Raw genomic sequence first — 12,500 nt, 5'->3', positions numbered from 1 at the left:
TATATATATATGTATATACGTATATATGTGTATATATATGTTTATGTATATATGTATACATATATGCACACGTATATGTATATATGTATAAATATATATACACACATCTATATGTATATATATTTATGTGTGTATATATATGTATATACATGTGTGTGTATGTATATATATGTATGTCTGTATATATGTATGTATATATGTGTATGTATATATATATATATATATATATATATAAATATATATATGTATGTTGTTTTTATGTCATAAAAAAATACAATCATTTGTGCTTACGGACTGCATCCCTGCAGACTGTATTGATATATATTGATATATAATGTAGGAACCAGAAATATTAATAACAGAAAGAAACAACCCTTTTGTGTGAATGAGTGTGAATGAGGAGGGAGGTTTTTTGGGTTGGTGCACTAATTGTAAGTGTATCTTGTGTTTTTAATGTTGATTTAATTAAAAAAATATATTTTTATTTTATTTTTTTCTTGTGTGGCCCGGTGGTTGGGGACCACTGGCTTAATCCATTCCATAATTTAATTCCACATACAGATATACTGAAGGTTTTAAGTGTTGTACGTGCATACAAATGTTTTAAATTACATTTTTCTTTAAGATTATATTTCTCCTCTTTTTTTTTTTTGAGAAGAATTGTTGTATATTCTTGGGTAGCATGTTATGGTTTGCTTTGTGTATCATTTTAGCTGTTTGCAAATTCACTATGAATAAATAAAGGGTTTGTATGTTCTCTATATGCAACATTATGTATTATTCTAACTGATCTTTTTTGTAACACCGTAAATGAATGAAGTGTACTTTTGTACTTATTTCCCCATATTTCTACACAGTAAGTCAGATATGTTAACACTTTTGCTTCTTTTATGTATTTATTATGGCTCTACTGAAAATGTGAGGGTGAAAAGTATACATACAGCAATGTTCATATTTGCTTACATGTCCCTTGGCAAGTTGACCTGCAATAAGGCGCTTTTTGGTAGCCATCCACAAGCTTCTGCTTGACCACTTGACCACAAAATTGCTGCAGTTGTAGAGAGCATCATTAGATACGGGATCACCTCATGGTTTGGCAACCTAACCGTTAAGCTAAAAAGCAAACTGGCCGGCATGCATAAAACGGCAATGAAAATCGTAGGGAGGAAAGAATATGAGCCTATACAGAGCATCTATGAGCAGGCAGTTAGGAAAAAAGCTAAGAAAATTATTTCCAACTCACAACACCCACTCTTTCCTGAATATGGAACCCTGCCATCAGGGAGAAGACTCCGGGTCCCACTATGCAAATCTAACCGCCTTAAATTATCATTTGTCCCAGCCTCCATTAAGCTGACCAACAATGTGCAATAGAATTTTAATACATAGGTTAGCACTTTTTTAGCACATAGCACTTTAGCACATAGCACTTTAGAACTAAGCACTTTAGCACACAGCACTTTATCCATGAGCTCTAGTGCAATGCACATTGGTACTTTATCTTTATCTCCATACTGTAGATTTGATGCCTACATCAAAGTGCCACCTATGTCTATCAAGCTCCATGTTGTGATGTTTAAATGTTAGTTGTATGGTTGTGGTTGTGTTTTTCTTCTGTTGTTTTTGGGTATGTTAAGAAAGCAATGATGCACTGTGCCCAAGACAAATTTCCCCGCAGGGAACAATAAAGTTGAACCTTGAACCTTGAACCTTGAGTTCAGCTAAATGTGTTGCTTTTTCTGACATGGACGTGTTTCTTCAGCATTGTCCACATGTTTAAGTGTGTTTGGGGTCATTGTCCTGTCGGAACACCCAACTGCGCCCAAGACCCAACCTCCGGGCTGATGATTTTAGCTTGTCCTGAAGAATTTGGTCCTTTTTCATTGTCCCATTTACTCTCTGTAAAGCAGCAGTTCCATTGGCAGCCAAAACAGGCCCAGAGCATAATACTACCACCACCATGCTTGACGGTAGGCATTGTGTTCCTGGGATTAAAGGCCTCACCTTTTCTCCTCCAAACATATTGCTGGCTATTGTGGCCAAACAGCTCCATTTTTGTTTCATCTGACCACAGAACTTTCCTCCAGAAGGTCTTATCTTTGTCCATGTGATCAGCAGCAAACTTTAGACGAGCCTTAAGGTGTGGCTTCTGGGGCAAGGACTTCCTTCTTGCATGGTAGCCTCTCAATCCATGGCCATGCAAAACACGCTTGACTGTGGACACCGACACCTGTGTTCCAGCAGATTCCAATTCACTGCAGATAGAGATGTCCGATAATATCGGACTGCTGATATTATCGGCCGATAAATGCTTTAAAATGTAACATCGGAAATTATCGGTTTCAAAAACTAAAATCTATGACTTTTTCAAACGCCGCTGTACGGAGTGGTACACGGACGTAGGGAGAAGTACAGAAGTACAGTCATGCTTGCCGACCCTCCCGATTTTCCCGGGAGACTCCCGAATTTCAGTACTCCTCCCGAAAATCCCCCGGGGCAACAATTCTCCCGAATTTCTCCCGATTTCCACCCAGACAACAATATTGGGGGCGTGCCTTAAAGGCACTGCCAGTCACATAATATCTACGGCTTTTCCACACACACAGAAGTGAATGCCATGCATACTTGGTCAACAGCCATACAGGTCACACTGAGGTTGGCCGTATAAACAACTGTTAGAAATATGCGCCACACTGTGAACCCACACCAAACGAGAATGACAAAACACATTTCGGGAGAACATCCGCACCGTAACACAACAGAACAAATACCCAGAAGCCCTTGCAGCACTAACTCTTCCGGGTTCGCTACAATATACACCCCCCTGCTACCCTCCCCCCTTCCCCCCCAACCCCGCCCACCTCAACCTCCTCGTGCTCTCTCAGGGAGAGCATGTCCCAAATTCCAAAGCTGCTGTTTTGAGGCATGTTAAAAAAAAAGAATGCACTTTATGACTTCAATAATAAATATTTGCAGTGCCATGTTGGCATTTTTTTTCCAATAACTTGAGTTGATTTATTTTGGAAAACCTTGTTACATTGTTTAATGCATCCAGCGGGGGCATCACAACAAAAATAGGCATAATAATGTGTTAATTTCACGACTCGGTTGATATCGGAATCGGTAATTAAGAGTTGGACAATATCGGATATCGGCAAAAAAGCCATTATCGGACATCTCTAATTGCAGACCTGCTTTTCGGTTGACTCTTGATCATCCTGACCAATTTTCTCTCAGCAGCAGGTGATAGATTGCGTTTTTTTTTCCCTGATCGTGGCAGTGACAAAACTGTGCCATGCACTTTATACTTACGAACAATTGTCTGCAAAGTTGGTCTTGGGACCTGAAGCTGCTTTGAAATGGCTCTAAGTGACTTTCCCGACTTGTTCAAGTCATCCATCCATCCATCCATCTTCTTCCGCTTATCCGAGGTCGGGTCGCGGGGGCAGCAGCTTAAGCAGGGAAGCCCAGACTTTCCTCTCCCCAGCCACTTCGTCCAGCTCCTCCCGGGGGATCCCGAGGCGTTCCCAGGCCAGCCGGGAGAGATAGTCTTCCCAGCGTGTCCTGGGTCTTCCCCGTGGCCTCCTACCGGTCGGACGTGCCCGAAACACCTTCCTAGGGAGGCGTTCGGGTGGCATCCTGACCAGATGTCCGAACCACCTCATCTGGCTCCTCTCGATGTGGAGGAGCAGCGGCTTTACTTTGAGCTCCCCCCGGATGACAGAGCTTCTCACCCTATCTCTAAGGGAGAGCCCCGCCACCCGGCGGAGGAAACTCATTTCGGCCGCTTGTACCCGTGATTTTGTCCTTTCGGTCATGACCCAAAGCTCATGACCATAGGTGAGGATGGGAACGTAGATCGACCGGTAAATCGAGAGCTTTGCCTTCCGGCTCAGCTCCTTCTTCACCACAACGGATCGATACAGCGTCCGCATTACTGAAGACGCCGCACCGATCCGCCTGTCGATCTCACGATCCACTCTTCCCTCACTCGTGAACAAGACTCCGAGGTACTTGAACTCCTCCACTTGGGGCAAGATCTCCTCCCCAACCCGGAGATGGCACTCCACCCTTTTCCGGGAGAGAACCATGGACTCGGACTTGGAGGTGCTGATTCTCATCCCAGTCGCTTCACACTCGGCTGCGAACCGATCCAGTGAGAGCTGAAGATCTTGGCCGGAGGAAGCCATCAGGACCACATCATCTGCAAATAGCAGTGACCTAATCCTGCAGCCACCAAACCAGATCCCCTCAACGCCTTGACTGCGCCTAGAAATTCTGTCCATAAAGGTTATGAACAGAATGGGTGACAAAGGGCAGCCTTGGCGGAGTCCAACCCTCACTGGAAACGTGTCCGACTTACTACCGGCAATGCGGATCAAGTTCTGACACTGATCATACAGGGAGCGGACCGCCACAATCAGACAGTCCGAAACCCTGTACTCTCTGAGCACTCCCCACAGGACTTCCCGGGGTACACGGTCGAATGCCTTCTCCAAGTCCACAAAACACATGTAGACTGGTTGGGCAAACTCCCATGCACCCTCAAGGACCCTGCCGAGAGTATAGAGCTGGTCCACAGTTCCACGACCAGGACGAAAACCACACTGTTCCTCCTGAATCCGAGGTTCGACTATCCGGCGTAGCCTCCTCTCCTTGTTCAAGTCAATGATTTGTTTTTTCAGATCTGTGCTGGGTTCCTTCGACTTTCCCATTGTCGCGTTTGTAAATATAAAATGACCCGGAGGGCCAGATCTGGAGTTTGACACTTGTGCTATAGAAGGTTTGTGGGCTGTGCTGGCAAACCAGTCCGTCGAATTCGACTCACTTCTGCCAGGACGCTTCCTGGTGGATACAAAAACCATTCATGAAGGGCATTCGTTTAAACTAGCAACTGTGTCTGCTTCTCCTGGGATTTGCATGAGGGGGCAGATGTAGATGTGGCCCTGCACCTGCACCCATGGAACAATGATACCATGGTGAATATCAATCAGATAGAAAAACAATGTTTGTTTACAGAGACTGCTCCAAGCCCACACAGCAGCTGGACCTCTGCCAGCCGCACCTTCTACCACCAAGTCCTTGGCATCAGCTTTGATCTCACATGCTTCCTTGTCAGGTGCTTGAAGGATCACCATCTCATGGCTGAAAAGCGTATCACGATGTAAGTGTTGATATCGGCCGATACCGACAATTGTGTCGGTAATGCTCAAGCATTCACACAATTGTTATTCTACACCAAAAAAAAATCATCCATTTATTATTATTCCTCTCCCACAAAAGTCCACAGCCCAAAGTTTTCATCCGATCGGAAACCGTTTGAGTATCCAAAATATCCCAGATTACCCGGAATCCCGGGACATTTTTACCATTGAGAATGAATGGGCCATTTTTTTTTAAAACAATTCCCACATTTCTCTCCCGTTTCGAACAGTTCCATTTTCAACACACTCAACTCACCTTGGACAATCAAACTGCCATTTTCCAAGTCCAAAAAAATTCCAGGAGTTCCCAGTTTCCCAAAAGCCCTATTTTCCCCTTTTTCTGAAAAGTTTTCACAGTCCACATTTTTCAACCAAATCCAACCGTACCACCTTCAAAACATTCATCTTAGTTGAGACGGCAAAAATTTGCTAAGTTTTTTTCGTCCTATTTCCCAGTTTTCCCGAAATTCCAGGAATTTCCAAAATACCATTTCTAAATTCAAACTGTTATTACGTCAACAGTTTTCAACCGATTCTAAAAGATTCCAATACCAATCCATTCATGTCATCTAGGACAATTGTGTTAATATAATATTTTCCAAAATTCCCACATTTCCAGGAAATTCCCTTTCAAATAAATGGTAATATTCATAGTTCTACAATGCCCTAAATTCTCAATAATATTTTTACTTCCGTTCAACCATCCACACACACTACTCTTCCGAGATCTCAAAGGCAAAACATGTGTTCCCTTTTCCAAAATTCCAGCTTTTCCCGGAATTTCCAGGAATTTCCCCCCATCGACAATGAATGGGCAATTTCCAATCGACTGCATAGCCCACATTTCTCATTCGATTCGAACCGTTCCACTTTCAACACACTCCACTCACCTTGGACAATCAAACTACCATTTTCCAAGTTCAAAAAAATTCCAGGAGTTCCCAGTTTCCCAAAAGCCCTATTTTCCCCTTTTGCTGGAAAGTTTTCACTGTCCACATTTTTCAACCAAATCCAACCGTACCACCTTCAAAACATTCCTCTTAGTTGAGACGGCAAAAATTTGCTTTGTTTTTTTCTTCCTATTTCCCAGTTTTCCCGAAATTCCAGGAATTTCCAAAATACCATTTCTAAATTCAAACTGTTATTACGTCAACAGTTTTCAACCGATTCTAAAAGATTCCAACAGCAACCCATTCATGTCATCTAGGATACTTGTGCTAATGTAATATTTTCCAAAATTCCCACATTTCCAGGAAATTCCCTTTCAAATAAATGGTAATAATCACAGTTCTACAATGCCCTAAATTCTCAAAAACCTTTTTACTTGATCCAGACCAATCAACCATCCACACACACTACTCTTCCGAGATCTCAAAGGCAAAACATGTGTTCCCTTTCCCAAAATTCCAGATTTTCCCGGAATTTCCCCCCATCGACAATGAATGGGCAATTTCCAATCGATTGCATAGCCCACATTTCTCATTCGATTCGAACCGTTCCACTTTCAACACACTCCACTCACCTTGGACAATCAAACTGCCATTTTCCAAGTCCAAAAAAATTCCAGGAGTTCCCAGTTTCCCAAAAGCCCTATTTTCCCCTTTTGCTGGAAAGTTTTCACAGTCCACATTTTTCAACCAAATCCAACCGTTCCACCTTCAAAACATTCATCTTAGTTGAGACGGCAAAAATTTGCTAAGTTTTTTTCGTCCTATTTTCCAGTTTTCCCGAAATTCCAGGAATTTCCAAAATACCATTTCTAAATTCAAACTGTTATTACGTCAACAGTTTTCAACCAGTTCTAAAAGATTCCAACACCAACCCATTCATGTCATCTAGGATACTTGTGCTAATGTAATATTTTCCAAAATTCCTACATTTCCAGGAAATTCCCTTTCAAATAAATGGTAATAATCACAGTTCTACAATGCCCTAAATTCTCAAAAACCTATTTACTTGATCCGGACCAATCAACCATCCACACACACTACTCTTCCAAGATCTCAAAGGCAAAACATGTGTTCCCTTTCCAAAAATTCCAGATTTTCCCGGAATTTCCAGGAATTTCCCCCCATCGACAATGAATGGGCAATTTCCAATCGACTGCATAGCCCACATTTCTCATTCGATTCGAACCGTTCCACTTTCAACACACTCCACTCACCTTAGACAATCAAACTACCAATTTCCAAGTTCAAAAAAATTCCAGGAATTCCTAGTTTTCCAAAAGCCCTATTTCCCCTTTTGCTGGAAAGTTTTCACGTCCACATTTTTTAACCAAATCCAACCGTTCCTCCTTCAAAACATTCCTCTTAGTTGAGACGGCAGAAATTTGCTTTGTTTTTTCCGTCCTATTTCCCAGTTTTCCGGAAATTCTCGGAATTTCCAAAATACCATTTCTAAATCCAACTGTTATTACGTCAACAGTTTTCAACCGGTTCTAAAAGATTCCAACACCAACCCATTCATGTCATCTAGGATACTTGTGCTAATATAATATTTTCCAAAATTCCCACATTTCTAGGAAATTCCCTTTCAAATAAATGGTAATATTCATAGTTCTACAATGCCCTAAATTCTCAAAAACCTATTTACTTGATCCGGACCAATCAACCATCCACACACACTACTTCTCCGAGATCTCAAAGGCAAAACATGTGTTCCCTTTTCCCAAAATTCCAGATTTTCCTGGAATTTCTCCCCATCGACAATGAATGGGCAATTTCCAATCGACTGCATAGCCCACATTTCTCATTCGATTCGAACCGTTCCACTTTCAACACACTCCACTCACCTTGGACAATCAAACTACCATTTTCCAAGTTCAAAAAAATTCCAGGAGTTCCCAGTTTCCCAAAAGCCCTATTTTCCCCTTTTGCTGGAAAGTTTTCACAGTCCACATTTTTCAACCAAATCCAACCGTTCCACCTTCAAAACATTCCTCTTAGTTGAGACGGCAAAAGTTTGCCTTGTTTTTTTCGTACAATTTCCTGTTTTCCGGAAATTCCAGGAATTTCCAAAATACCATTTCTAAATTCAAACTGTTATTACGTCAACAGTTTTCAACCGATTCTAAAAGATTCCAACACCAATCCATTCATGTCATCTAGGACAATTGTGCTAATATAATATTTTCCAAAATTCCCACATTTCTAGGAAATTCTCTTTCAAATAAATGGTAATAATCACAGTTCTATAATGCCCTAAATTCTCAAAAACCTATTTACTTGATCCGGACCAATCAACTCTCCACACACACTACTCTTCCGAGATCTCAAAGGCAAAACATGTGTTCCCTTTCCCAAAATTCCAGATTTTCCCGGAACTTCCCCCCATCGACAATGAATGGGCAATTTCCAATCGACTGCATAGCCCACATTTCTCATTCGATTTGAACCGTTCCACTTTCAACACACTCCACTCACCTTGGACAATCAAACTGCCATTTTCCAAGTCCAAAAAAATTCCAGGAGTTCCCAGTTTCCCAAAAGCCCCATTTTCCCCTTTTGCTGGAAAGTTTTCACAGTCCACATTTTTCAACCAAATCCAACCGTTCCACCTTCAAAACATTCCTCTTAGTTGAGATGGCAAAAATTTGCTTTGTTTTTTTCGTCCTATTTCCCAGTTTTCCCAAAATTCTAGGAATTTCCAAAATACCATTTCTAAATTCAAACTGTTATTACGTCAACAGTTTTCAACCGATTCTAAAAGATTCCAACACCAACCCATTCATGTCATCTAGGACAATTGTGCTAATATAATATAATCAACCATCCACACACACTACTCTTCCGAGATCTCAAAGGCAAAACATGTGTTCCCTTTCCCAAAATTCCAGATTTTCCCGGAATTTCCCCCCATCGACAATGAATGGGCAATTTCCAATCGACTGCATAGCCCACATTTCTCATTCGATTCGAACCGTTCCACTTTCAACACACTCCACTCACTTTGGACAATCAAACTGCCATTTTCCAAGTCCAAAAAAATTCCAGGAGTTCCCAGTTTCCCAAAAGCCCTATTTTCCCCTTTTGCTGGAAAGTTTTCACAGTCCACATTTTTCAACCAAATCCAACCGTTCCACCTCCAAAACATTCCTCTTAGTTGAGACGGCAAAAATTTGCTTTGTTTTTTTTCGTCCTATTTCCCAGTTTTCCGGAAATTCTAGGAATTTCCAAAATACCATTTCTAAATTCAAACTGTTATTACGTCAACAGTTTTCAACCGGTTCTAAAAGATTCCAACACCAACCCATTCATGTCATCTAGGATACTTGTGCTAATGTAATATTTTCCAAAATTCCCACATTTCCAGGAAATCCCCTTTCAAATAAATGGTAATAATCACAGTTCTACAATGCCCTAAATCCTCAAAAACCTATTTACTTGATCCGGACCAATCAACTCTCCACACACACTACTCTTCCGAGATCTCAAAGGCAAAACATGTGTTCCCTATCCCAAAATTCCAGATTTTCCCGGAATTTCCCCCCATCGACAATGAATGGGCAATTTCCAATCGACTGCATAGCCCACATTTCTCATTCGATTCGAACCGTTCCACTTTCAACACACTCCACTCACCTGGACAATCAAACTGCCATTTTCCAAGTCCAAAAAAATTCCAGGAGTTCCCAGTTTCCCAAAAGCCCTATTTTCCCCTTTTGCTGGAAAGTTTTCACAGTCCACATTTTTCAACCAAATCCAACAGTTCCACCTTCAAAACATTCCTCTTAGTTGAGACGGCAAAAATTTGCTAAGTTTTTTTCGTCCTATTTCCCAGTTTTCCCGAAATTCCAGGAATTTCCAAAGTACCATTTCTAAATTCAAACTGTTATTACGTCAACAGTTTTCAACCGATTCGAAAAGATTCCAACACCAACCCATTCATGTCATCTAGGATACTTGTGCTAATATAATATTTTCCAAAATTCCCACATTTCTAGGAAATTCCCTTTCAAATAAATGGTAATAATCACAGTTCTACAATGCCCTAAATTCTCAAAAACCTATTTACTTGATCCGGACCAATCAACCATCCACACACACTACTTTTCCGAGATCTCAAAGGCAAAACATGTGTTCCCTTTCCCAAAATTCCAGATTTTCCCGGAATTTCCAGGAATTTCCCCCCATCGCCAATGAATGGGCAATTTCCAATCGATTGCATAGCCCACATTTCTCATTCGATTTGAACCGTTCCACTTTCAACACACTCCACTCACCTTGGACAATCAAACTGCCATTTTCCAAGTCCAAAAAAATTCCAGGAGTTCCCAGTTTCCCAAAAGCCCTATTTTCCCCTTTTTCTGGAAAGTTTTCACAGTCCACATTGTTCAACCAAATCCAACCGTTCCACCTTCAAAACATTCCTCTTAGTTGAGAAGGCAAAAATTTGTTTTGTTTTTTTCGTCCTATTTCCCAGTTTTCCCGAAATTCCAGGAATTTCCAAAGTACCATTTCTAAATTCAAACTGTTATTACGTCAACAGTTTTCAACCGATTCGAAAAGATTCCAACACCAACCCATTCATGTCATCTAGGATACTTGTGCTAATATAATATTTTCCAAAATTCCCACATTTCTAGGAAATTCCCTTTCAAATAAATGGTAATAATCACAGTTCTACAATGCCCTAAATTCTCAAAAACCTATTTACTTGATCCGGACCAATCAACCATCCACACACACTACTTTTCCGAGATCTCAAAGGCAAAACATGTGTTCCCTTTCCCAAAATTCCAGATTTTCCCGGAATTTCCAGGAATTTCCCCCCATCGCCAATGAATGGGCAATTTCCAATCGATTGCATAGCCCACATTTCTCATTCGATTTGAACCGTTCCACTTTCAACACACTCCACTCACCTTGGACAATCAAACTGCCATTTTCCAAGTCCAAAAAAATTCCAGGAGTTCCCAGTTTCCCAAAAGCCCTATTTTCCCCTTTTTCTGGAAAGTTTTCACAGTCCACATTGTTCAACCAAATCCAACCGTTCCACCTTCAAAACATTCCTCTTAGTTGAGAAGGCAAAAATTTGTTTTGTTTTTTTCGTCCTATTTCCCAGTTTTCCCGAAATTCCAGGAATTTCCAAAGTACCATTTCTAAATTCAAACTGTTATTACGTCAACAGTTTTCAACCGATTCGAAAAGATTCCAACACCAACCCATTCATGTCATCTAGGATACTTGTGCTAATATAATATTTTCCAAAATTCCCACATTTCTAGGAAATTCCCTTTCAAATAAATGGTAATAATCACAGTTCTACAATGCCCTAAATTCTCAAAAACCTATTTACTTGATCCGGACCAATCAACCATCCACACACACTACTTTTCCGAGATCTCAAAGGCAAAACATGTGTTCCCTTTCCCAAAATTCCAGATTTTCCCGGAATTTCCAGGAATTTCCCCCCATCGCCAATGAATGGGCAATTTCCAATCGATTGCATAGCCCACATTTCTCATTCGATTCGAACCGTTCCACTTTCAACACACTCCACTCACCTTGGACAATCAAACTGCCATTTTCCAAGTCCCAAAAAATTCCAGGAGTTCCCAGTTTCCCAAAAGCCCTATTTTCCCCTTTTTCTGGAAAGTTTTCACAGTCCACATTGTTCAACCAAATCCAACCGTTCCACCTTCAAAACATTCCTCTTAGTTGAGAAGGCAAAAATTTGCTTTGTTTTTTTCGTCCTATTTCCCAGTTTTCCCGAAATTCCAGGAATTTCCAAAATACCGTTTCTAAATTCAACTGTTATTACGTCAACAGTTTTCAACCGGTTCTAAAAGATTCCAACACCAACCCATTCATGTCATCTAGGACAATTGTGCTAATATAATATTTTCTAAAATTCCCACAGTTCCAGGAAATTCCCTTTCAAATAAATGGTAATAATCACAGTTCTACAATGCCCTAAATTCTTTCAAATTTTTATTTGAAATGTAACTTCCTCTGATTATAATGCCCTCAGCTATCAAGGCAGAAAGGAAATGTCAACACAAGCATGGAAAACACTCCATTAATGTCAACAAAATAGTAAAATCACATTGAACGCTTAACAATAAGCACATAAAAAATAAGGAATATGTAAGAAATTCTTCATAAAGTGTAAGAAAATAGTGCAAAGTGTGAAAATATAAACGTAGAGAAACCTGAGAAGAACTATTTTCTGCAGGTTTAGTGGCAGGAAGTTAGAGCTGTGCTCTAAAGGGTGAGCGCGGCTAAGGTGGTGTGTGGTGTTAGCGTTCTTGGTCTGACTACGGTCCCTTTGGAAACAAAATCCCCCAAAACT

Source organism: Nerophis lumbriciformis, linkage group LG09, assembly GCF_033978685.3.
Source record: "Nerophis lumbriciformis linkage group LG09, RoL_Nlum_v2.1, whole genome shotgun sequence".
NCBI classification, from domain to species: domain Eukaryota; kingdom Metazoa; phylum Chordata; class Actinopteri; order Syngnathiformes; family Syngnathidae; genus Nerophis; species Nerophis lumbriciformis.
This window is presented reverse-complemented; position numbering follows the sequence as displayed.